At 46.0% G+C, this 26,374-nt stretch overlaps 1 long non-coding RNA gene across 1 annotated transcript in view; it reads right to left on the bottom strand.

The window, feature by feature from the left end:
- Positions 1 to 26,374, bottom strand: part of LOC146859290 (uncharacterized) — a 40,899-nt gene that overhangs the window by 1,914 nt on the left and 12,611 nt on the right. The window contains exon 2 of the long non-coding RNA XR_014979754.1: positions 14,483 to 14,609. This is a non-coding gene — a long non-coding RNA (uncharacterized LOC146859290). The remainder of the gene's footprint in view (positions 1 to 14,482; positions 14,610 to 26,374) is intronic.

Genomic DNA, 26,374 nt, shown 5'->3' with positions numbered 1-26,374 from the left:
GTTTATTGAAAAATTACACCAAACCTTCACATTTGATGATGATACTCTTCTGGCTACATTTGATGTTTCGTCATTATACACCAATATACCACATGGGCATGGGCTTATGGCATTATCTGAAGCTCTTAAAAAAAGAAGTGTGAAAAAGCCATCAACAAATGTGCTTACCAACTTTGCAAGAGTTATCCTTAAATCCAGCAATTTTACCTTCAATGTTAAACACTATTTGCAGATACAAGGGACTTCCATGGGCACTCGGATGGCTCCATCCTATGCAAATATCTTCACGGACAAACTAGAGAACTGTATACTTGCTACTTCTAGCATCAAACCACTGGTATGACTATGATACATTGATGACATATTTATAATATGGAATGCAGAATGTAGAACATTGGAACACTTTACAACTTGAGGGAACTGACACTCCTGAGGCGGAAGCCGGGAGTGAATGCTTATATTTTAAAAATTGTTTGTTTTGACCGTACTCATCTCACCTGATTGTTTTCTTCTGCCTGGCATTTCCCCACCAAGCGCACCTTGATTATCCTCGCGCAGCGGACGTAAGTGCTGCCGTGGGTTGGGAAATCCTTTGGCCGCCATCACCCCTCAGTCCACACCCACTGACGTGAGGCCACGCCTCCCGCATTGCCTTTAACTATGTGCATTTTTCGGACGCGCAGCGGACGAGCGCAGCGGGCGCGCCGGCAGCGCGCCGAAGGCGTGCTTAAGGCAAGCCCGTCTGCGCCCGTCCGCGACCGGAAGGGGCCAGGGGCTCAGTTCCATGCCCATTTTTCTTCTTACCCCTCTGAAACACTGTGCGCCTATCAAGGCCCTTGGGACTTGAATCAAGCAGCAAAGGATCATATCAAAGAGGCTGGGATTCTTAGCGCCCATCCCCTACCCTTTTTAGCACCTAACCTGCCTTCTATAACTAGACTTCCCATTTACACCACCTTTACCCCGGCTCAAGTTAGTGACTCACCGATCATTTCTGCCCTCCTACTCAACACTCGGTCGGCAGTAAAACATCATCTTGATTTGTTTACTCTCCTAGACACCCAGAAGCCTAATTTACTGTTTCTCACGGAAACCTGGTTTCATCAGGATTCCCTGCCCAACCTGCTTGCGGCTTTGCCACCCTCCTACTATGCCCTTCGGGCAGATCGACCCCCTGGTAAAACAGGGAGGGGAGTGGCTCTGATTATTCACTCAGATCTACATTTCCAACTACTACCTCATACTCCTATCCCTGAAGTGGACTACTTAGTTGCACGCTCAAATTCCTCCCAGATCCCTATCACATGTGTCCTGATGTACCGGCCCCCCAAAAATATGCCGCTTTTTCTTCCAGCCTTCCAGGACCTGCTAGCCACATTAGCCGTGAACAACTCGGCAGTCCTGGTACTGGTGGATTTTAATTTTTGGCCATCGGACCCAGCAGAAGATGTCCCCTCCAAAGATTTTACGGAATCACTTCAAAATCTGAATTTTATACCCCATATTCACACCCCCACTCACGCTCAGGGCCATATATTAGACCAAATTTGGTCCCTCAACATCCCTATCCTTGAGCCTACTGTTACCCCTTGCTTGTGGTCAGACCACCACCTGATCTCCTTCTCCTTGGATTCAAGTTCGACCACAAAATCTCCCCTGCCCAAAAACACCTGGGCCCGTAACTGGGGCAAAGTTGACATTCCATTGCTGTGTTCCTCTTTACTATCTTCCAGCCCAGCTATAGAGGAACAGGCCCCGCCCCTTCAGGCTGCAATACTAAATAATTGGCTATCCAACGCCTGCGATCCGGTGGCTCCCTTAGACGCATTAGGGTAAGACGTGCCCATGACGTTAACAAATGGTTCACCCCAGAACTCAAGGAGTAAAAACTGGCCGCTCGCCGTGCAGAACGTGCGTGGAGACGCACTTACTGCACAGCCTCCAAATCACTGTACTCTTCCACTCAGGCAGAGTACAAGAAAGCCATCCTTGATGCCAAAACTTGCTACTTCTCTAACAAGATCCTCCGAGCTGAGAACCAACCTAGAGAAATATTTGCCACAGTTTTTGAATTAGCCTCTTCGGATAGGACTTCACCCAAACCGATACCCTCCCAACACTTGTGCGACTCATTGAACAACTTCTTCATTAATAAAATTGCAGATATTAAGGCCAATATACCTCCACACTCCCAAGCTTTCCTAAACACCGAGCCCCAACCCAATGCTCTTCACCTTGACTTCATAGCCCCATTGTCTAAAGCATCCTTCCTTTCCTTGCTCCCATGCGTCAAGTCGGGATCCCCCGCCGACATCTGCCCGGCCTATATTTTGCGCGATATTTTCCTCACTTGCCCATCTCCCCCCCCTTATCTTTCTTAATGAGACCCTCAAATCAGGCACTGTCCCTTCATGTCATAAATCAGTCACCATCGTTCCGATTTTGAAAAAACCAGGCGCAGATCCCACAGCGCTAGTAAACTATCGACCGATTTCCCTCCTTCCCTACCTGGCCAAGGTCCTCGAACGCCACGTAACCAAAGTCCTCAGCTCTTTTATAGAGGACAGCGGCTATTTATCACCTTGCCAAGCGGGATTCAGCCCCCTCCATTCCACCGAAAAAGTGGTGCTCTCTGTTATTGATACACTCAGAGCGGGGCAAGACGCCAATCTTTCCCAAGCATTAGTTCTCCTCGATTTGTCGGCCGCCTTTGACACGGTTGATCATGCAATCCTCCTCTCCCGTGTCGAGGCGGCAGGCATTGGAGGTTCTGCCCTGGCTTGGATCAGCTCGTTCTTGAGCGACCGTTCACAAGCAGTCCACTTGGCAAACTTTTCCTCCGAGGCCCGCAAAGTGCTGTGTGGCGTCCCTCAGGGCTCTTCCCTCTCCCCCCTTCTTTTTAATCTATACATCTGCCCGCTCATTCGTGCTTTGCAGAGGATGGAGGTCACTGTGTTTAATTAGGCTGATGACCTCCAACTCATTTTTAACCTCTCTAACTCCCCTGATTCTATTTCCAATTTCCAGTCGGTGATGGTCTTTATCAGGGATTGGATGTGCTTTAACCACCTCAAGCTCAACCCTGATAAGACCGAGCTTCTTCTCACTGGCGGTAAACTCAACCCTTGGTCTCCCTACTTTTAGCCCCCCACCTTTGGTCCCCCTCCTTCTCCCTCTCCCACCGTCAAGACATTGGGAATTACTCTCAACCAACAACTGACTCTACATTCCCAGATTAGCACAGTGGTTTCTTCCTGTTTTTTTACCTTGCGCATCATTTGCAAAATCTCACGGTTCTTTTCCTTTTCAGCTCTCAAATTGATCTTGATTGCCATGGTCCTTTCCCGGTTGGACTATGGGAATGCCCTATACAACGGCGCCCCCTTATACGCCATCCGGAGGCTCCAACTGGTGCAAAACCAAGCCGCCCGCCTGGCATTTGGTTTACCCAAATCACACCATACTACTCCCCTTCACAGATCCCTCCATTGGCTCCCAATCAGAGAAAGGGCCCTCTTTAAGATGGGATGTATCACGTTCCAGGCTCTTGCAGGAACAGCCCCAGCTTTTATTACGTCAACAATTGTCCCCTACATCTCCAGCAGACAACTCCGATCCTCCTCTCTGTCCCTCTTGGTGGCGCCCAGATTCAAGAAGCGCAGAATGGGAGGCTCAATGTTCTCTGTTCTTGCTCCACAATTTTGGAATTCTCTTCCTCTCCAAATGAGATCAACACCGTCGTATCAGGAGTTCCGGAGCACCTTGAAAACCAATTTGTTTGCACAGGTTTTTTGATATCCAAGCCACAACTCCCACTCACTCAGGTGTCACTTCCTCTACAGCGCCATGAAACCGCTTAGTGTCCGAGCGCGCAATAAATATTTTTAAATTCAAATTCAAATTCAACTTATATCAACAAAATTCATCCTACCATCAAATTTACCAGAAGCAATACTAAACAGAAGCATAATTTACCTTTTCTGGATGTACTACTCACCATTCATGAACAAAAAATTACAACTGATCTGTACCACAAGCCAACAGATGCTCATCTGTATCTAAACTGGACTTCATGTCACCCACACCACACTAAACTGAGCATCATCTACAGCCAACCACTCAGAATAGGACGTATCTGCAGCAACAAGGACACCTGTAAGAACCATCTACAGGAGCTTGCTACATTATTTAAAAGGCATGGCTATCCTCTGCATATCATACAGCAACACATGAATAAGTCTTTGCAGTTACCCAGGGAAGCACTTATTTGGAATACCAACAGTGGAAATAAAAGTGACAGAACTTCATTTGTGGTTGATTATCATCCAACAGCTCCCAACTACAGAAATATAATACAAAAACATTTCCCTTACTGTCCACTTGTGAAAAATTGCAAAAGGTTTTTCCAAAACTGCCAGTCATTGCTTACAGGAGAGCTCCCAATTTATGATCTCATATTGTGAGAGCTGAACTCAAGCCAGTTGTAACAAATGCAGGGGTTTATTGCAGTGACTCTAAAAGGTGCATCACATGTCAATACCTTTTGCATACATCACCAGTAACTAGTTCTGTTGCGAGAAGACCTATGGAATAAGACTAGAGTAATATGTGACGTCATCAGTAGTGCATTGCGGGGGCACAATTAATAGTTACCTCATTTAACTATAACGGCTGAATTTCTCTGATTTTGTATGAGAGAAATTTCCAACTAACTATAACGTCCCTGAAATCTGTGTTTTTTTAGTGAATTACTAGGGTTTTTTAAATGCTAATTTCTAACTATAACGTCCCTGAAACCAATGTTTTTTTCAGTGAATTTCAAAGGATTTTTTTAAATGCTAATTTCTAACAATAATTCCCTAAAACCTATGGTTTTTTCAGGTAATTTCAAAGGTTTTTTAAATGCTAATCAGAAACACGTATCCTCCTGAGGCGGAAGCCGGGAGTTCTTTGTTGTTATTTTAAATTTATGTCACTGCTATTTTCTGTTTTAAAAATACTCACTTGTTCCTTGGGACCACAGGACTGGCCCTTTGAGCTTACTGCACAGCCGAAGTGAAGGCTGGTAGCGGATCCAAATCAACAACATTTCCCGCCGCCATCGCTGGCGAGCCGCGAGGCCACGCCCACTCTGAGGGCACGCCCACTGCCACCCTGCATAAAAGCGCTGACTACTAGCGCCGCTGCCCAGAAACACGTATCCTCCTGAGGCGGAAGCCGGGAGTTCTTTGTTGTTATTTTAAATTTATGTCACTGCTATTTTCTGTTTTAAAAATACTCACTTGTTCCTTGGGACCACAGGACTGGCCCTTTGAGCTTACCGCACAGCCGAAGTGAAGGCTGGTAGCGGATCCAAATCAACAACATTTCCCGCCGCCATCGCTGGCGAGCCGCGAGGCCACGCCCACTCTGAGGCCACGCCCACTGACTTTCCTACCCCTTGATAAACATGTGCTTTCACCGTACGCGCAGCGGACGAGCGCAGCGGGCGTGCCGCTTGTGCGCCGAAGGCGCGCCTAAGGCAAGCCCGTCTGCGCCCGTCATCTCCAAGACATCGCCTCTTGCCTGTCCCCCTGATCAAATCACCAGGGAAGCACATCGCTACGACAGAAATTGCCTTCTTGCCCTAAATCCGGGAAGAAAATGCGAGAAGATATCTGGAAATGTTGGACAGACTTACCTACATTGTAAGTCGTGCCACTTCTCCACACCTAACCCCTGCTCTTCAAAACGCCTTTCAGCTGCGTATAAACTCACCTCTTTCACCATTTTACAACTTAATGTGAGATCACTATGTAAGCACCACCAAGAAATTAACACCCTTTTACTTGAAGAAAACCCTGATATCCTTTTTATCTGTGAAACCTGGCTCCATGACGATATGACCAGTATCATCAATTTTGCGCTGCCAGAGAGCTATCACATGAAGTCGATAAATAGAGACACCGGAGGAGGTGGTATTGCTGTCATTTACAGAACGCAATTTCTGTGCTCCTTCACTAAAGAATTTATCTCGAACAGTGAAAGCGCTCGCTTTAAGATCATAGCCGGCCCCCACTTTTCTTTATCTGGCCTCTATATTTATCGGCCCCCGGGTTCTTCATCTAAATTTACTGAAGCTCTCCTTGAAACGGCGAACTCCCTGGTGGTGAGCTCGGCTAACTTTACGATACTGGGAGACTTGAATCTCCATTTCGATAGGAATCAAGACCCCACTATTAAAAACCTTCTAGCCGACCTATTTGCTCTCCAACTTTGCCCCCTGATTCAGGACGCCACCCACTCGGCTGGTCACATCCTAGACCCTGTTTTTACCAACCTCCCGGTGACTATAGTAGAGACGCCCAAACCTATGGATTGGACGGATCACTACTTAGTCAAATTTACGATACCGATTAAGGAAGTGTTTAATAAAGCTGAATCTATCCGTCATCTCAAAAGAGCATGGCATAAACTTTCTGATAACGACCTCCGTACCAACTTAGGAGAATTCCATCAAGAAGCACATGCAGACATAAACACCATATATGCTGCTTTCTATGATTGGATTAACCAGGGCCTGGATACCCTTGTACCTCTTAAATGGATTAAAGGACGAAGCTCTCCTTCTAACCCTTGGTATACCAATTCCTTGAAAGCCATGCGTAAGGACTGCAAGACAGCCGAAAGAATATGGAGACGAGAATACAGTACCAAAGATAAATCTACCTACCGACTCAAACAAAAGCTTTATCATAAAGCTATTTGTTCCGCTAGGGCTACTTTCTATGCGGAAGAAATTACTTCTAGCACCAACCCCTCCAAAGTTATATTTAAACTAGTAGATGAACTGCAGAAAAATAGATCTCCTTCCTCCAATGCTATGTCAGCACAGCAATGTGAGGATCTCGCTTCTTTCTTTGTGAACAAAGTACAAAACATTTACAAATCCTTTCCACGCTATTCTGTGACAGCGCGTAGCTCCCCTTCTCCCATTAATAAATGCTCCAGGATGGAGCTTATACCTGAAATCTCTCATGAAGACCTAGCTGTACTTTGCAGGAAGGTCAAATCTGGTTCCCCAGCAGACCCCATGAGACCGGCCCACTTCTTAGAATCCCTGGATTTCTTTCTACCCTCTCTAGCATCTATATTAAATTTGTCCTTTTCCTCGGCCACTGTCCCGACTGTCTGGAAGCAAGCATGGGTCTCTCCCATCATTAAAAAACCGACCCTCGATCCCTCCAAACCGGAGAACTATAGACCCATTTCGTTGCTTCCATGGATTTCCAAACTTGCAGAAGCTCACGTTAATATCATCCTGACCAAACACATGGATCTACATAACATCTTAGATCCATCCCAAAATGGGTTTAGGCCATGCCATAGCACGGAGTCCGCCCTTCTAGCCACGTCAGAACATCTTCGGACGATACTTGATGCCGGCCAGAGTGCTGCTCTGGTCTTATTAGATCTCAGCGCAGCCTTTGACACGGTATCACATAGCATTCTACTGTATCGTCTGAACATGGCAGGTATCTCGGGCAGTGCACTAGACTGGTTCCGCTCCTTCTTAGAGGACAGGTCTTTTCGGGTGTCAGCCCCTCCATTCCTCTCCCAGTCCCACCCCATCGGACAGGGAGTACCTCAGGGCTCCGCACTCAGCCCATCCCTTTTTAACCTATATGTACAGCCGCTCGCGGCTGTAGCTAGAGAATGGGACCTCTCGCTGGTGTCATATGCTGACGACACGCAGCTAGTTATCACTCTTACTGAGGGTCCCTCTATTTCTGCAGCAAGGTTCAGGGATGGGCTGGCTGCCGTAGCCCAATGGATGACGGATAATTGCCTGCAGCTCAACGCAGGCAAGACGGAGGTGCTGCTTCTTGGAAAGAATACCAACTACTGGAATCAACATTGGTGGCCTCTGTCACTTGGCACTATTCCTTCCCCCAGTTCCCTGGTCAAAAACCTAGGCGTTTGGATGGACTCATCACTCAATTTCCAAAAAAAGAGTAGCGGCCACTTGTGTGGGCCTGATGCGGAGCCTTAATCCCATACTTGGCTTCTTTGATTCCAAGGTTCGCCAAACTATTTTACAAGCCGCAATTCTGTCCCGCCTAGACTACGCTAACGTCTTACTCCTGGGCGCTAATAAAGCTGAGATAGCGCGTCTACAGCGTGTACAGAACATTGCGGCAAGAACCTTGGTTGGACTTCCCCATAGGTGCTCGGCTAGAGCCACTATACGAAAGTTGCATTGGCTGCCGATTGAGTCCCGTATCCAGTTTAAAGCTCTTGTTATGATCTTTAAAATTCTCAAAACTGGACGCCCAAAACTTCTCCGCCCTCTCCTTATACCTTACGTGCCACAGCGCAAGCTGCGCTCTTTTGGCCAACATTTATTGACAGTTCCCCTCACAAAGTTAGCTCGCACAGGTGGGCGCTCCTTTAGAGTACTAGGAGCCAAACTTTGGAACAATCTGCCGGTGAACATTCGCTCAATGGAAAATCTGTCTGCTTTCCGGAGAGCTGTCAAAACCCATCTATTTCCTCCCCTTTAGGTTTCTGATTCCGGGTTTTTTCCTGCTTTTTGTGAAGATTCAGTGGTTCTTTAGCGCCGGGACGCCCCTTTGCTGGCGCAGCTGTTATGCGCTCTACCAAATCTTAACATAACAACATAACATAATTTCTAACTATAACGTCCCTGAAACCTATGTTTTTTTCAGGGAATTTCAAAGGTTTTTTAAATGCTAATTTCTAACTATAACGTCCCTGAAACCTATGTTTTTTTCTGGGAATTACAAAGGTGTTTTAAATGCTAATTTCTAACTATAACGTCCCTGAAGCCTACGGTTTTTTCAGTGAATTTAAAAGATTTTTAAATGCTAATTTCTAACTATGCCTAATGAGGTAGGACATGTGCAGAAAGATGAAGAATGGCACAGAAGGAAGCAAGTGAAATGAAGAAAGAGGCAACAGAAGTCCAGAAAGATGAAGAAAGGTGCAGAAATAAGCAAGAGATATGCAGAAAGAACCAACAGAGGTGCAGAAACTTACCTGTGCCCCCAACGTTTTGCTGACTGGTACTGGTGGCAACTGACTCTGACTTACCAGGGCCGGAGCCAGTGCTATGCTGAAAGACACTTAGAATACAGTGAAACCACCTACATACACTAGGGTACACTATGGGTTGGGGTACCCCTGTGATTGGCATTACCTCCTCAGTAAGGTCGTAGTACATAATAGGGCAGGGGGATTAAAACTACCTCCTAAGTCAGAGGTGCATAAAGGAGCAAGAGAAGTGCAGAAAGAAGCAACATAAGTGCAGAAAGAGGCAATAGAGGTGCAGAAACAGACAGGAAAGGTGCAGAAAGAGGGAACAGGGGTGCAGAAAGAGGCAAGAGGGTAACATACATTTCCAAAAACGGTACAGATAGAAGCAAGAGCAGTGCAGACAGGACCAACATAATGTGCAGAAAGAGGCAGGAGGGGTGCAGAATGAGGTAGGAGTGGTGTACAAAGAGGCAATAAGGGTGCAGAAAGATGCAAGAGAGGAGCAGAAAGAAGGAAGAGAAGTCCAGAAAGAAGCAACAGAGGTGCTGAAAAAGAGAAGAAGGGTGCAGAAAAAGGCAAGAGAAGTGCAGAAAGAAGCAACAGAGTTGCAGAAAGAGGCACAAGAGATGCAGAAAGGGGCAAGAGAGATGCAGAAAGAGGCAAGAGAGGTGCAGAAAGAATTGAGTGAGGTTCAGAAAGAGGCAGGAGAAGAGCAGAACGTGGCAAGTGAGGTGAAGAAAGAGGCAAGAGAGGTATAGAAAGAGGCAAGAGAAGTGTAGAAAGAGGCAAGAGAAGTGAGAAAGAGGCTCTTGGGGTACAGAAAGAGGCAAGAGAGGTACAGAAAGAGGCTCACGAAGTACAGAAAGAGGCAAGAGAAGTGCAGAAAGAGGCACTTGAGGTGCAGAAGAAAGAAAGTGAGGTGCAGAAAGAGGCAATTGAGGTGCAGAAAGAGGCAAGAGATATGCAGAAAGAAGAGAGTGAGGTTCAGAAAGAGGCAAGAGAAAAGCAGAAATTGGCAAGTGAGGTGTAGAAACAGGCAAGAGAGGTATAGAAAAAGACAAGATAAATGTTGAAAGAGGCAAGAGAAGTGCAGAAGGAGGCACTTGAGGTGCAGAAAGAGGCAAGAGAGATACAGAAAGAGGCTTGAGAGGTGCAGAAAGAGGCAAGAGAAGTGCAGAAAGAGGCAAGAGAGGTGCTGAAGCAAGAGAGTGAGGTGTAGAAAGAGGAATGTGAGAAGCAAAAAGAGGCAAGAGAGGTACAGAATACAGAAAGAGACAAGGGAAGTGCAGAAAGAGGCACACAAGGTGCAGAAAGAGGTAAGAGAGGTGCAGAAAGAGGCAAGAGATCTGCAGAAAAAAGCAACAGAGGTGCTGAAAGAGGTAGGTGAGGTACAGAAAGGAAATCAATGAAATAAAATGAAAGAAACATTTTTATAGCGCATGGCTGCCCGGGAGCATCCCAGCGCTGGGCAAGACTAGAGAGAGGAAGCAGAAACTTAGGGAAACAGTAATGTCTTCAGCTGTTTTCAGAAGGCAGGATGACTGGATTCCTTGCGAAGATACAGTGGCAAAGAGTTCCAGAGTTTGGCAGCATTATGCGAGAAAAGCGGGCCACCACTTCTGGCCTTCTTGATCCTGGGAACTTCAACCAGGTGAAGCTCATCCGGGCGCAGTTTCCTGTTGGCCTTATAGGGGCGAATCATGGCTGAGTTTATCGGTGGCCCATTCCCTTGCAGGGATTTATGGACAACACAAAGAGCCTTAAAACTAATTCTTTCTTGCACCGGTAGCCAATGAAGGGAATGAAAGGGGCAAGAGAAGTGCAGAAAGAGGCAAGTGAAGTGCAGAAAGAAGACAGTGAGGTGCAGAAAGAGGAAGAAAGGTGCAAAAAGATGCTAGAGAAATGCAGAAAGAGGCAAGAGAGGCACAGGAAGAAGAGAGGTTTGTGCACCTTGAGTACCAATTTAGCTCCCACATTTAGCAATAAGTAACACATGACCATTCCAGCTTTGTAAAGAGCCTTCCACCACGCTGTAACGCGTGACGCTGCATTTTTGAGAACATTTGAGCCGTTTGAGCTAGAAACAAGGCTTTTTTTGTTTAGAACTGCAGATAAGGCAACAGATTGTGGAATATTTGGCAAATGCGGAAAATGTTTAACTATGTGAAAATGTGTGCAGCGGAACAGTCGCATAATTCTAGTGGCCCTGCTCATACCTCTGACTAGGCCCAGAAGTGCTCCTCAATCGTTCCTTCTTTTTTGTGTCTCATTGAGTTTATAGTTTAGCTTCTATGGAAATGAGGAAGACTAAACCTGAGGTTACCACTCCACAACACAGACTACAATACCACATAATTACTCTCCAAAACACATAATCCCACTCCACATAATTCCTATACACTAAATACCAAATACTTTCTATTCACATAATTTCACTGCACAACATACCACAGAATTCCACTACACACAACGTACATCCACTCTACACCAAAAAACATTAGTAAAAAACTTTTACATTTACAACGCCAATAGCTCTAATTCTCGCAAATGCGAAACCTATTATATTGCAAATGCCTCTTTAACTAGTAGTCGCGTTTGCAGGGTAAGGAAGAAAGGGTGCTGGGCCTCCGACAAGCGCTCAGGAATTATGCTGCGTAGGACTTACAGGAGGTAACAGGATGGATTCTTGGCCCACAAAGTCCCTCAGGAGTTAAGTGGACTTCATCCTCCATCCTGTAGTCTCCTAGGAGGCATGTTTGCAGAGGGGTGAATAAAGGGGGCATGTCCGCCAAAGAGGTTCTAGCAATCCCACTGTGTGGGACTTACTGAAGGTAACAAGAGGGATAGTTGGCCACCAAGGGGATCCTTGGGGGCCACCTACACCTCCTATTACCTTCAGTAAATCCCAAACAGCAGGATTGCTACGTTCTCATAGCAGGCACACCCCCTTCACCCACCACTCTGCAAATGTGCTCCCTGGCATGCTCTTGGATGTGGATTCAAGTCCCCATCGCTGCTGGGGTTCTTTAGGAGCCAACTAGCCTACCTCTTACCTCCAGTTAGCCCCACACAGTGGGATTGCTGAGAGGTGGACACATGCCATGATCCTTTTCTCCACCACTCTGCAAATGTACCTCCTGGTGCACTCTTGGTTTGGGGATGGTTTTCTCCTGAGGGTCCCTGGGGGTCAACTAGCCCTCCTGTTACCTCCAGTAAGCCCCATATAGCTGGTTTGCTGAGGGTGCTCAAAGTCCACACACCCTTTTTACACCACTCTGCAAACGCGGCTTCTGGTGCACTGCTGATCGGGGGATGAAGTCCACTTGTGCCCTGAGGTCCTCAGGAGACAAGAGGATCTCATCGCCCCACCAGCAGTGCGCCAAGAGGCGTGTTTGCAGAGTGGTGTAAAAAGGGACGTGGCCTCGGACCACCTCTCAGAAATCTTACTGAATGGGATGTTGGATTTGTTGTTTGGACAGTTTGCAGGCACTGGCAACCGGCACCCCGTCTTGGTCATGAGCAACGCGCCACCCGGCAGGTTTTAAGAAAAGTATGAAATATAGTGCGTTGCCCCCCCGGCAGATGAAAACTACAGCATTATTACCACTGCAAGGGGAGAGAGGAAGCAGTATTTACTTCATGAAGGGGCCTTACAAGTGGACTTACCAGCAACAACAAACTCCCTAGGATATGCTGCCACGGAGTATTTGCAGACTGCGGGCCAACGTGATTGTTATGGGACACCACTGGGTGTACGAACGTCTAATTACTAAATGCGTGTCCGCAGCGGGAGTAGCGTATGGTGTAGCCATAGGATGGAGCATTATAACTTTAAGGTGGATGGGGGGCCAAGATAGTACTCCAAAGGGAGTGGACATTCAAACATTTAAACAAGTCCCCAGGTGAAATGCCTCTCTATAGTAAAATTGCCACTGAGGAAAGCCCCACAGCGAAAAGCGTCTGCCAGAGCATTTCACTGACCCCTGGACTAAACGCTATGTGCAATATTTTATTTGAATATATTCCACTTGACAACTCACCTGAGCAGTGTGCGACCCATTCCTAGAGTGAGTGCAGTGTTGGATTTGATATAATATAGAACAGGAGTGAGGCACCGTTTTTATCAGGAGACCCGGGGGAATGCTGGTTGGTAGGAAATTTGTGTCAGCCCCGTGATGCCACAACTTTCCCACACAAAAATGTGTGAAAAAGGTGATTTTTTAAATTTGAGGTTTGCAGGGCATTCTGGGTAAGGAAACGTTGGGGGATCCACGCAAGCCATACCTCCCTGGAATCCCCTGGCTGTCTAGTTTTCAGAAATGTGTGGGTTTGGTAGGTTCTGTCACTGTCAAGGTACCGAAACACTAACACGGACTGTGTTTGAGTGGATAAATCAGTGGTGTCATCAGCCTGAATAGCCACAAAGTCTGTGTTTCGCAACTCTTGCACAATATGGCTTCTTATAATTTCGAGCATACAGTCAAGGAGTTCATTTTGTATTGTATTAGAGGTGCCCTTAAAGACTGTAGCATGTGCTAAATGTCTTTCCAAATCCTGGTCTATGGTTGACATTAAATCCACTAGGCCTCGGAAGATCCCAGGTTTTGAGGAAGTCTCTGATTCGTCATGGCCTCGCAATGCCAGTTCGAAAGCACCACAGAAACGAATGCAATCAATGATCTTGGATAGATTTTGTCTGTTCTTATCAACAGCTTCATTGTGTTTTTGAATGGATTTGCGATACGCATCATTTATCTGCTGCTCAATTGGTGCGTCTTCCCCCAACATTCCCAGTCTTGTTAGGGTTTCCAGATGATTTCCTGTGAGCGCATGCTTCTTTATTTTTTCAGCGATGTGCTTCAGGTCGACCATTCCTTGCCGTGTCCAAGAAAAGTCACCGCCAAACAGCAAGAAGGGGAAGCAGAACAGAGAATTTCTTATATGGCTTCCTGTAAGCCAATCAGCTTTTGTGTACCAGGCATTTGAGAATGTACGTTTTGACATTTTTCCTCTGTCCTGGGTAGTTTGCTGTAGGTTTATTTCAGGCTGATGAGGTCCTAATTGTTTTATCTGTAGTTTTTGTTCAAGTGGCCGTGACTGGAATGACTTTGTAATCAGCTCTTGTACTGTATTCATGATGGTGTGTTGCTGGCCTTACCAATATATATATATATTAAAGAAACCTGTCAATAATCAAAGTACAACGTATAAGGTGCAGTGCAATAATATCAAATTTCAGTATAAATACATTATACATATATCTTGTGCATTATCCTAATACATCTCAAATGACTGCTAAAAATAGAGCCGTACTGCCTCCTGCCTCTCTGTGCCATAGTGGTTGCTGGAGGCACTGAAAGACACTGCTTGAGGGCCTTGAGAGTGACCACATACATACATAGCCCTAACTCCCATGTAAAAAAATATATAGCTTCAGTTTCCTTACCTTTAACACTGGTGTTTGCTGGGTTGTAGCCGGGGCCGGGTGAGAGAGCAGCAAAGGAGGTTGGGGTTCTCTTGTTGTTTGCTGGAAAATTGCCCCAAAATGCGGTAATGTTTCAGGTTGTCAGGTGCTGAAAATGAAAAGATAACAATTTATTTTTGAAACAGTAGGGTAATGAAACAAAGACTGTGGGGAAAAAACATAACGCTCCAATTTTTTCCTTGCAGTTTGCATCCAGCTCTTAGATGACAGTTAATAGCTCTCTGTTGTATGTTAGGATTTTAACTTAGAAACTGCAAGTAACAAAAGGATCTCTCTGACAAAAGCAGTGCCTCACTGACCTATTTACATCATATGCATTTTGTGATCTGCATCAGGTATATATGTTCTTTGCAGCAGGCACATTAAGCTTCTGCGCTGCCGCCTGCTGCTAGTTCACTACTGGGACCACAAACATAGTCTGGCAGACTGCCAACGCTCCTACATATATAGGCCAACAACTGATGTTTCTATTTTTTGTTTTATATAGCGAAGTAGACCCGAGACATCGGGCATCAGAGCGCTTTACACATGAGCACCAGTTTTGTAACATCACCATTATTGCCTAAATAAACATTAGAATAACGCTTAAAATCCATGCTGGGGTAATGTGGCCCAACATTGTCAGGAACATGAAAACCAGAAATCAGATGAAACCAGGCAAGACATTCAATGGCTGCGTAGTTGTTCACAGGTTTGTGTTTGCCCTGTACACGACTGAAAAACTTATGGCGTTCAAGAACTACATTGACCTGGTCCCCAAAGTGTATTTCTAACTTCATAAGTGTAAAGCTAAACACATCTAGTTCATCATCATCCTCTACTTTAGGTTCTGGCAATGTTTCATATACTTTGCTATAATGCACTCCCAGGTTATGTAATAAAAGGGAACCAACCTTTACAACGCAGCTTTTACAACGCACTACACTTACAACGCATTTTTTACAACGCAGCATCCACTACAACGCATTCCATTACATCGCATGACACTACAACGCATTTTTAAAAACTACCTTTACAACGCATTCCATTACATCGCATACTACCTTTACAACGCATACCATTACAACGCATAATATTACACTACACTATCCAACACTTACCCTACTGTTGCACCCCCTGGAGTTAGAATAGTAATTTTTACCCCTATGCTATCCAACACTTACCCTACTGTTGCACGCCCTGGAGTTAGAATAGTAATTTTTACCCCTATACTATCCAACACTTACCCTACTGTTGCACCCCCTGGAGTTAGAATAGTAATTTTTACCCCTATACTATCCAACACTTACCCTACTGTTGCACCCCCTGGAGTTAGAATAGTAATTTTTACCCCTACACTATCCAACACTTACCCTACTGTTGCACCCCCTGGAGTTAGAAGAGTAATGTTTACCCCTATACTATCCAACACTTACCCTACTGTTGCACCCCCTGGAGTTAGAATAGTAATTTTTACCCCTATACTATCCAACACTTACCCTACTGTTGCACCCCCTGGAGTTAGAATAGTAATTTTTACCCCTATACTATCCAATACTTACCTTAAATGCAATGTAATATTATGCGTTGTAATTGTATGCGTTGTAAAGGTAGTATGCGATGTAATGGAATGCGTTGTAAAGGTAGTTTTTAAAAATGCGTTGTAGTGTCATGCGATGTAATGGAATGCGTTGTAGTGGATGTTGCGTTGTAAAAATTGCGTTGTAAGTGCATGCGTTGTAAAAGTATGCGTTGTAACGTCATACATCCGTAATAAAATATGTTGCTTACGTAATGCAGAAAATGTATTTCCCCCATGGCAATTAAATATGATTCAAATAATTTTGTCCAATCTTTCCAATACTTTTCTGGCTCACCACTTTCGTTTAAGAAGGACGGGTGTTGACAAATACCGGTGCTTGCCATAATATAAAGGAATATACAGTACAATGGATAGAAAAGATAATACAATATCCCACAATAAAAGATACCACTAAATGAGATGGAAGGTATACAGAGTAAGCCGTGAGGGAATAAAACGGTACAATATACAGACAAGACAATAATAATGTCAACAGTAGCTGGAACAAGCAATAAGGATATGAGCAATTAGTAGAAGTTCTTTAGTAATTGGTGTGTATGGCACTGTAAAATAATGGCACACAGTAGGGGTGAGTTAACCTGCTGATAATACAAAATGCGTGAGGCGCGCTAAGTGGTGTGCGTGTCAGCGAAGGTGGATGACACTGTCACGGTAAGTGTGTTACTGAAGGTTGAAGGAGGCAGAATTACGCTGTGAGTCAATCAACGTAAAACAATGGCACACGGTGGGGAAAAGTATGCCACCAGAGAATTGAATTATTGGCAATAGAAATGTGCAAGAAGCGCTAAGTGGTGTGCGTGTCACTGAAGTTGGATGACACACTGTCACGGTGAGTGTGTCACCGAAGGCTGCAGAGGCAAAATAACACGTGACACACGATTAATTGCGTGCGTGTCCCGCTGTGGTACTGTAATAAATAAAATTTTACCTCAATTATATGGGGCACGCATGAGTGGCAAACTGAGAAGGCGCTCACAGGATATACAATGTTAAGCTAGAGTGCGAGCGCTCGTCAGGGAAACTCCTTAAGGTACGCGGCAAGCATCTCACAACCAGCTTGAGCAGTTTTGGCTAATCACTCATCCAGCCCCCTAGAGTTTCTAACCATGGAAAACAGTTTACTAACTTATCCAAGTGTGCTACTACCTCTCAGGCCTGCGCCTCTGGCGCGTTTGGTGTAGAGTGATTAAGCGAGTTTCGTATGAACTCCATGAGAGGATGTGGTCTCTCGGCCAGAGCTGCCGACTTTAGAGCTGGGAACCCAAGTTTCGAGCCTTTGGGCGACTCCACATCCTGTGATTCTGGGAAAATCACTTAATCTACAGCACGTTCCTACAAAAAAAATGAATGTGTCGTTGTGTAACGTAGCTGGTGCTCGTGTAAAGCGCTCCAATGCCTTTAGGTCGAGTATGCGCTATATAAATCTACATAAAGAAGACGAGAGGTAGCAGTGGGTTTGCCTGCCACCACTTACTGCTACGTACCCACCCTTAGAGGAGGTAGGCTACAGATAAACAAAGAAGATACTACAATGACTCTCTCAGAAGATGGCCTCTGCCCTCAAATGAAGATACCTGCTGCCAATAACTCAAAGCTGAACGAGAGGTATCACGTTTTGTATTTCACTTGAAGGTCAAAATAACAAATACATTTCAACACGTGGAGCCTCACTCGGCTGCCCTCATTTATACTATAGTACTCCTTCCGAAAACCACCAATGCCCGAACACGACCCTGAACCGGGACCCAAAGCGGGAGGAGAAGGCAGGGAAGAAAGCACGTGTATTCCCCTTTGTTTAGATACTGAGCTAGGCTGAATCCAGGGAACCGGCCTTTTGTCTCAATCCCCGCTCATCCCTATCCTTTTAAATATTTGTGATGGGTGCGAGAATTGTGGTAGGCAAAAAAATGACAGAGCTATTATTTTGAGTTTTTCTTCAACCACTAGCATTCTGTACAGCAGTCTGAAACAACAAAACCTTTGCAGTAATGCACGTTTATAAAATACACTTACGTGAAAAACAGATTGAAATGGTATTTTGCTACGATTTAGTGAATTATTTCGATTGTATAAATAAGTAACTGAAAATACCATCTGATGTGTCATTTTAAATTGTGAGACCGGCCTCACGTTGTTGCCCTCCCAATCATCCAGCCAACCTGCAACCACCCTCAAGACAAGACATCTCCGACTCCGGCCGCCCCAGCCACCCAGATCCGAGGGCCGGCCAGAGCCCTGACAGACTCGACACCCACCACGCATGTCCGACCGAGGGAGCGGTGTTGAAAATTGAAATAGCGGTGTGAGTAAGCATTTACTGAAGACATGAATTCCCCTTATATGACCGAGTTTCTCTCGTTATGTTGACTAAAGTCTGGACTCCATTTTGTATTGTCATGCCTCCACGGAGAAGAGTCCTATCTTCGTGTTAGTTGCTCTTGCAATCTGCCTAGTAACAGTCTATAAATAGCTCCTTTGTCTGTCTGGCGCATGCCCAGACTTGACCACATCTGTTATCAGTTAGTCCTTGCTTGACCATGTTTTCGCGGGCTCAAGGAGTGTGTCAGCTCCGCCCATATATTGATTCTGTATCGAAAATGACCATAAAAGGTAATATTCTTTGCCTCATGTTGTATCCACCCACTTATGAGCCCCTCTTTGTGTATAAAAGGGGACCGTGCACGCAAGTTCTTTGTGCTACTCTATGCAATACTGAAGGGTGTTGTATGGATTGTAGGACCACCCTTAAGGGTTAATAAACTTTGTCTTTGTACTTTGCAGTTTCCGTGCCAACTTCCTTATAGATTCCATTGCAGAAGAGCGAACCCTTGTGTCCTGCGGGCCTAGCTGGGGCCTGTATTCATCAATTGGCGCCCGTCACGTGGGGCTCATCGGCGACTCGGATTGGTCGTGACGAAGGTGAGGAATTTGGCCGGGGATGTGATCACTGCCAGAGGCACTTTAGTCCTGGCATCCCGAGGTTTTCTTCCTTCCCTTCCGAGCTGACCATCTGGGTGGCGCCGGTCCTCGACTGAGACCTCTTCTGTCGGTCCTGCCGTGACAGCCGTTTGGGCGAATTTTGGAGCTTGGCAGTTGGAATCTGGACTCTTGATTGGTAAGAACCGTTGTACGGTACTTGCTCCGAGTTTTTGAAGCCTGGTTTGGCTATTTGAGTTTGATTTGTGATGACCGGTCATATCTTGTATTGATTATTGTGAGAATATATGCGTTGCAACACATATAGGCAGGTAATGTGGAGATATTTCTCCGGAACTGTGTAACTTTGAACGGCACAACGTTTAAGTGCCATTTTTTGATAATACTGCATATTTTGCATTATTTTTGAGCATGCCTGCTTTTAGCGCACTCCGTAAGTGGTGCTGCTGCTTTGGAAACCGGTTAAACCTCGAGGAATCTGCTCCAGCTCCCCCAGAGGGGACTCCTAATAGGGATATGTATGTGAAGCATGGTCTTTCTTCCATAATGTACAGCACAATATGGAGGAAATATACCAGAAAGGATCCTGAGTTACGATGGCCTTTGTATGGATCGTTTGATATGCGTAAGATTGAGTATGTGGAACAGTGTATGTGTAAACGGCGTGCTCGTCAAGACATGTTTGAATGTGTGCGATTATGGGTGAAGGAAGTGCGTGAGCGAGAGTAACGTGAGAAAGCGCTGTTTGATAAAGAGCAACGGAAGAATGATCATGTGCGAGCACAGGAAGCGAAGCGTCGGGAGGAAAGAGAACAGACGGAGAGACAAGAGAAAGAGCGTAGGTTGCAAGTCTCAGGTCAATATGCTGTCCGTCAGTCACTTTATCCTGTCCTTAATAATCCTGACGATGATTTTTATTTATTAGATCGCTCTCCGCCCCCTTATGTTGGCGCGTCTGCCCTGGGGCCACAGGATTCTGGATCGGTGTCGGGTAAGGTAGACACGCGGTCCATGTTATCGGTTGACCGAATGGGTGAGCTTCGGCAAGTTTCCTATAGTGCACTTAAGGGCAAGTTATCCCTTGCTGAGTTGTTGAATTCTTGGGAGAAGTGGCAGGATAGAGAGAAGTTGTATTTTTTGGGCCACTTTTCTGATGAAGTGATTGCTGCTTTCCGGAAATATTCCAGCGTCTTTGAGCCTGATGATGTGGTATCAGATGCTAAAGCATTGCGTAATGGTGTTTTCTCTCCCTCTAAGGCGCCTGATGCGGTTCGACGGCTGTTTGCATTACGGGACGCGGTGAGTGACCTTAAAGAGAAAGCGCGCCAGAAAGCTGAGGAGGAAAAGCAGTCGGCTTCACGTGTCGGTGATGACCAATCATCTACCTCCCACTCAGATAAGAGCGACCTAGTGCATGCTAAACCAATGCGAGAGGCGGCACCTTTGTATGTTCCTCCTAAAGGAGCGGGAACTAGTTCGGATATTACCTCCGCCGATGCTAAGGGATATTTTGTGTACAATTGGGTTTATACTCCCTGGCATAGGGCTGACGTCATGGCATTAAAGAATGCGTTGCCTGATCCCCGCAAGAATCCAGCGGCCTTTTACGAAGAAGTCGAGGGGGCCTTGAATTCTTGTACTATGACCTTAGCAGATATAGATCTGTTCTTTGGGCTTATTTTACCACCGGATATGTGGCGATCCGTACGGAAGGTGGATGATGTTGCCGCTTTTAAGGCTCGGTGGTCTGAGCTTGAGGATGAGGATAGGGAGAGGAAGCCCGCGCAGAAACCACCTCAAATTATTTTGGATCTCCCTGCTGCTATTCTGACTAAGTTGAAAACAATCATTCCCCCTAAAAAGATTGACTGGAACATGTTAGCCTCGTGTAAGCAGAAAGCCGATGAATCAGTTGCAGATTTCTTTACGCGCTTTGAGGAGACATTTCATGATTTTAGTGGTCAGTCCCTTACGGATGATATGGGTCGGCACCTTTTTGCTGATAAATATGTGGCGAATTTATTACCGGCAATAGTGGCCCGCCTAAAGGCGAGTGAAAGTTCTTGGTCCACGGCGTCTCCGACAGCCCTCCTGACTATAGCTCAGTATTATGAGCGTCAGGAGCAAGAAGCGAAGGGGCAGGAGGAGAAGAAGTCGAAAGATTTAAAAACGAAGGTGATGTTAGCGCAAGTGTATGGTCCGCCCCGTCGGGGTGTCAATAGAGGTAGGGGAGGATTTTATGGTCCTCCCTCGGGCCGATCTGATTTGAATAGGAATCAATGTGCGTATTGTAAACAAGTGGGACACTGGGCCAGAGATTGCCCGGCGTTGCATGCTTCGCGGCAGGGACATACTCAGGGTGGCCCGAGAGGTAGAGGGAGTTTCTCGAATCTTAGGGGGAATTCTAACGATCACGCTCGTTTTGACCCTGCCGGGCAGCACCGAGATAGACCTAATGTCTTTGATCAGCAAAACCAGTATCAAGTGTCAGGGATTGACTGCTCTGGGTACCATGATTCTCAGCATGCATAGGAATGCGTTGGAAGGGGGTTAGAATCAGTTGAGGTGCCGGTTGATCAGAAGGGTCCTTATGTATCAGCTGAGGTTTTGGGTTCTACTGATCAGTTCCTAGTAGATACAGGAGCGACTCGTAGTGCGCTGTCTAAACAATTGGTTCCGAGGGCTCCCCCATCTGGCTTAATGGTTACATCGGTAGGGTTTGATGGTACACTCTCCCGAAGCCCTCTTTCTCGGCCCCTCACATTTCAGGTTGATTCTTTTTCTGCACCCTGTCCGTTTTTGCTTGCCCCGAACACGCCGGACAACATTATGGGTCTTGATATGCTAAAGCACTTCAGAGCTATGATCCGCTGCTCCCCCGCTGGTGTGCGTGTGATATTAAATGATAATCACCCTTTGTCTGAACGGATGTGTGTGGTTGCAGAGGATACCGTGTTAGCAACTCTCCCCCGTACTTTGTGGGCCGTTTCGGATACCGATGTAGGACAGATGGTGATTCCGCCTGTCCATATTAGTGTCAAGGAGGGGGCGGTGTTACCACGCCTCCCGCAGTATCGTATTTCCCAGGAGGGGGAGGAGGCCCTTATACAGATTGTGCAGGATTTGATTAAGGTGGGAGTAGTGGAGGAGGTTCCCTACAACGTTTTTAACAGTCCGATTCTACCCATTTTGAAAAAGGATACGGATGCCAAAGTTTATCGGTTTATCATTGATTTCAGAGAAGTAAACAAGATCGTGATACCTCAATATCCAGTGGTTTCTGATATCACGACGTTGCTTACTTTGGTCCCGCCTACGGCGACGACGTTTTCAGTCATTGATTTGAAAAATGCTTTCTTTTCGATTCCTATTCATCCCGATAGTCGATACCTTTTTGGTTTCACTCTGAATAATAGGTCTTATCGATTTTGTAGAGTTCCTCAGGGCTACACAGAAAGCCCTAGCATTTACAGTCAAGCTTTGAAAAGACAATTGGACTCCTTTTTTCTGCCCGAGGGTGTCGCCCTCATTCAATATGTCGATGACATCTTGTTGGCGGCTGACACTCCGGAGTTGTGTGAGAAGAGTACGTTGTCCTTGCTTTCCTTTTTGGCATCCCACAATCACAAAGTATCTCGGAAGAAATTGCAGTTCTGTAGACCAAAGGTGACTTATCTGGGTCACCTTTTGTCTAAGGAGGGGCGTGCACTCACACCAGATCGTATCCAAGTAATTTTGGACACGCCAGCGCCTTCCACGCAGAAGGACGTGCGTGCATTTTTGGGTCTTGTTTCTTTTTGTAGGCAATGGATATTAGGGTTCTCACACATAGCCAAGCCATTATTAGCCCTTTTGACAAAAGACACACCTATTCCGCTTCCTTGGTCAAATGAGTGTGACGCTGCTTTCCAGCAATTACGACAGGCCCTTTGTTCAGCACCAGTGTTAGGGACCCCTGATTATACAAAACCTTTTTCGCTGTATGTGCATAAGAAAGATGGATGTGCATTATCAGTTTTAGTGCAGATGCACGGCGACAAGCAGCGCCCTTGTGCATATTTTTCGGCTGTACTTGATCCTGTTGCCCGAGCATTGCCTGGTTGTTTTCGCTCGGTTGCGGCGACAGCTGTGTCAATACGCCAAAGCGAGGGAATTGTGTTATCTCATAAGCTGTTGGTATTAGTCCCCCATGCTGTTGATGCCCTGCTTAATCAGACAAAGACGCAGCATTTGACCAGTGCCCGTTTAACGGGATATGAGCTGACGCTTTTGGCTCCTCATATTACGTTAAAGAGGTGCGTAACGTTAAATCCGGCCACATTGCTGCCGTTCCCCGAGACTCAGTCTGGAGCGCGGAAAGCACATGATTGTATTCTTGTGACTGAGGAACAAACAAAGGGTCGTATTGATCTCCAGGATACGCCCTTTCCAGATGTAGATGGAGAACTGTGGGTGGACGGATCATGCCTGAAGCTACCAGACGGTACGACTTCAGCAGCGTATGCAATTACCACACTGCAAACAATAGTGGAGACAGCACGCATACCACAGAAATCAGCTCAAGCAGCGGAACTGATAGCATTAACACGAGCATGTGAGCTCAGTACAGGATTGTGTGTGAATGTTTATACAGACAGCCGCTATGCTTTCGGAGTAGCGCACGATTTCGGCCTACTCTGGAAGGAGAGAGGGTTTCTAACGTCGCATGGAGTACAAATAATGCATGGAGAGTTAGTTCACAACCTTTTGACTGCATTGACATATCCGAGGAAAATTGCTATCATTAAATGTAGTGCCCATAAGAAAGTAGTTGATAAAGTTGGAGAAGGGAATGCGTTAGCAGACCGGGTGGCACGGGAGACTGCGATGCAGCCCGGTGCTACTGCCATGTATGTAGTGAAGTCGCAGGTAGAAAGATGGCACGATGCGAAGAAGAAATACAGAGGACCGCTTCTGATAAAGAACGGGAGCACTGGTCCAGTGAGGGAGAATTGGATGATGAGGGTTGTTGGAGAAATAAGCAGATGGATAGATGGAAGCTACCCACAGCTTTTGTACAACCTATGGTTCAGATGGCACATGGGCTAGCACATGTTGGAGCTTCCGCAATTGTAAAATTGCTTACACAAGTCTGGGAGCATCCAGAGATTGCTAGCGCGGCAAAGAGGGTGGTGCAGACCTGTATGATTTGCCTGAGGTACAACCCAGGAAAGGGTACTCGAACTCCAGCAGGAGGATTTGCGACACCTACTGCACCCTTTGAGGTTTTGCAGATGGATTACATCCAGCTTGAGCGCTGCAACAATTTGAAGTACGTTCTAGTAGTGGTATGTGCCTTTAGTAAATGGGTCGAGGCATACCCTACGAAAGACAATACTGCAATGACTACCGCCAAGATGCTATTGAAGGAGTTCTTCCCTCGATATGGCGTTTGTAGACTTCTGTGGAGTGATAACGGACCCCACTTTATAGCGGATGTTATAAAGTATGTTCTGAAGGGTCTGGGCATCACCCAGAAGTTTCACGCAGTGTTTCACCCTCAGTCTGCAGGACTAGTCGAGAAGTATAATGGTACACTGAAGCTCAAGATCGCTAAAATCCAAGCTTCGACATCTTTGACTTGGCCAGATGCTTTACCACTGGCATTATTGTCAATTAGATCGATACCGCACTCTCAAACCGGTCTTACACCGTACGAGATTATTTTCAGACGCCCAATGAATATTTGGGGTCCACCAAGACCTAAGGCTGTGTATGATGTACCTTGTGTAATGATGAATGATTATCTGGCGCAGTTAACGGATAACTTGGTTTCTATTCATCAACAGGTCCGGGAGGCGCTCCCTGATCGGTCCACCGGCGAAGGACATAGTCTCCGGCCTGGAGACTATGTTATGGTGAAGATTTTTGAAAGGACGAACAGCTTGGAGCCGAGATGGGTTGGTCCTGAGCAGGTCCTACTTGCAACGAGGACGGCTGTGCGGGTTTCCAACAGAAAGAATTGGATCCATTCCCTGCACTGTCGCAAAGTACCGCCCGGATTGGTGGAGCCTGCTGTATTGACCGATCAACGAGAGATTCTGACTGCAGAGAAAGGCCGTGCTGTGGAACCGAACGACACTGAGGAGCTCTTCCCGGACCACGCGACTCCTTGAGGAAAGCGATATCATCTCAGGCCAAGGAAGTGAATTCTTCAGTATTAGGACATGTTGTCAGAACGGCCCTTGGGTTAGTGAAACGGAGAGCCAATGAGGCAAGGGGGGGGATCAGCCCTGCATTAGTGTAGCGACACCCGCCTTGGCCCGCTGGTGAAGAAATCGACCGCTGCCCAAGGGGAAGAGTTCTGACAAACCTTTTAGTTTCAGGAAAATATTGATTCTTTATTCTGACATGGAGAAAAAGAAAATCCTTTGTGCAACAGGTTTTATGCTTACAGCAGCTATTGTTGGGATAGCCACATGGTTTGTGGAGGATGTGACTCCTGCTCGAAAGTTACTTGTGTTGACTACTCCAGTGCCTGAGGAGCACTACTTTTATACCCTTCCGTATCAGGAATTGAAGCATCGTCAGTCTTATTTGAATAACACTTTCATCCAGATGTTGCATCATACCCACGTTGCCACAAATGCTACGAACTGTTGGATATGTGGTATGATGCCAGCTCATCAGAAGAAAGGAGGAACGCCATTCATACCTCTTCCTTTCTCTCATAATGGCTCTTGTAGAGCATGGTACACTTTGCTTTTTGCCACCCGAAAACCTACAGTGGGACGATTACTCTTCAGACTTAATAGGGAATGTCATCAGGATAAAGATGGATACCCGCAAGCGAATGGGACAATTTGGGAATGGGAAGAGTATCGACCAGACAATGAATCGATTCCTTATATTTTCACGAACACCAGAGACACTGTGGGGAAAGACCGATTTGTGATTCAAGTGGCACAAGCTCAAGCGGACCTGTGTGTCCAGAGTGTGGGTTATATTCCTGTTGGTGTTAGTGATTGCATCACTATTCTAAATATCGACGGATTGAATAACAGTACCTTCTTAGCATCTCATAATACATACTTCGTATGTGGAAATAAAGGTTATTACCGTTTGCCAGCCGGTTGGTCTGGAGTATGTTATGTAGCATTCCTATTACCCCCTGTATTCTTGGCGCCTGCATCTTATCATAAAGATTTGAAGTTGTTGAATAATGTGACTGTAAATAGGTATAAACGTACTCTATCGATTGATGACGTGGACCAGACTGACACCAGTCTGCAGCAGTATATTGATTTTAATTTAGGATTGTTTTTCTTTGTTGGAGCTGCCCTAAATAGTAGGAA

Source organism: Triturus cristatus, chromosome 3_2 (genome assembly GCF_964204655.1).
Source record: "Triturus cristatus chromosome 3_2, aTriCri1.1, whole genome shotgun sequence".
Taxonomy (NCBI): domain Eukaryota; kingdom Metazoa; phylum Chordata; class Amphibia; order Caudata; family Salamandridae; genus Triturus; species Triturus cristatus.
The sequence above is the reverse complement of the archived record's forward strand: the minus strand, read 5'-3'. Positions and strand labels throughout refer to the sequence as shown.